Source organism: Miniopterus natalensis, chromosome 15 (genome assembly GCF_054644295.1).
Source record: "Miniopterus natalensis isolate mMinNat1 chromosome 15, mMinNat1.hap1, whole genome shotgun sequence".
Classification (NCBI taxonomy): domain Eukaryota; kingdom Metazoa; phylum Chordata; class Mammalia; order Chiroptera; family Miniopteridae; genus Miniopterus; species Miniopterus natalensis.
The window spans coordinates 11,710,809-11,711,560 of NC_142095.1; the positions used below are offsets into that span (position 1 = coordinate 11,710,809).

The following is a 752-nucleotide window of genomic DNA, read 5'->3' on the forward strand; positions in this document are numbered from 1 at the left end:
AAAGAAGGATAGTAATATTATAGGTTTCTTCAGAAGTCTGTTATGAAACTAGAAAATGACATTTTCTTCCTGGGTAGATTTAATCCGATCCCACCAAGTCTGTTAGGATGTTGAGCCATATACTGCACCTACTGAAGAGCTTGATAGAAGGCCACTATTGATGTTAGCAGGGCGGTGGGGGTGGAGGTGAGCTTAGAGGTGCACCTGAGGTCAAAGCAGTGAACATTCACCTTCTAGATTCACCTGTGGCTGGCTGTTAAGTGCCTCTTGGGCTGTATACAGGGAGTAGGAGGGATAATTGGCAGTGTTGGCAGCAAGTCCTCCGTGTGCCTCATAACCATGCCTTGCAAAATTGAGGAAATCAAGGACTTACTGTTCACAGGCAGGAGAAAGGACGCCAAGTCTGTCCAGGTCAAGAAAAATAAGGACTATGTGAAGTAGAAAGTCCAGTGCAGCAGGTAATTTCTACCTTGGTCATCAAAGACAAAGAGAAGGCAGAGAAACCAAAGCAGTCCCTGTCCCCAAATTTGGCAGTGCATGAGCTGAAATGAACTAGGTACGCTGACCTGGATTAAAATATCAAAAATTCTTTAAAAAAATTCATGTGCAAAAATGCCATTAAAGACACTCAAAAAATGATCCCAAATTATGATATTTAAATGCTATATTTATCCTAGTCATTTTGGAAGTATAGCCTAATAATTTTGGTTGTATTAGTTGGGTGATAGGTCTCAGCTGCTGTTGTAGAAAGG

General features: G+C 41.5%; 1 pseudogene; it reads left to right on the top strand.

Moving 5' to 3' along the window:
- The first annotated feature begins 339 nt into the window (after positions 1 to 339).
- Positions 340 to 551, top strand: LOC107526428 (large ribosomal subunit protein eL38 pseudogene; annotated as a pseudogene).
- Positions 552 to 752: the final 201 nt, after the last annotated feature.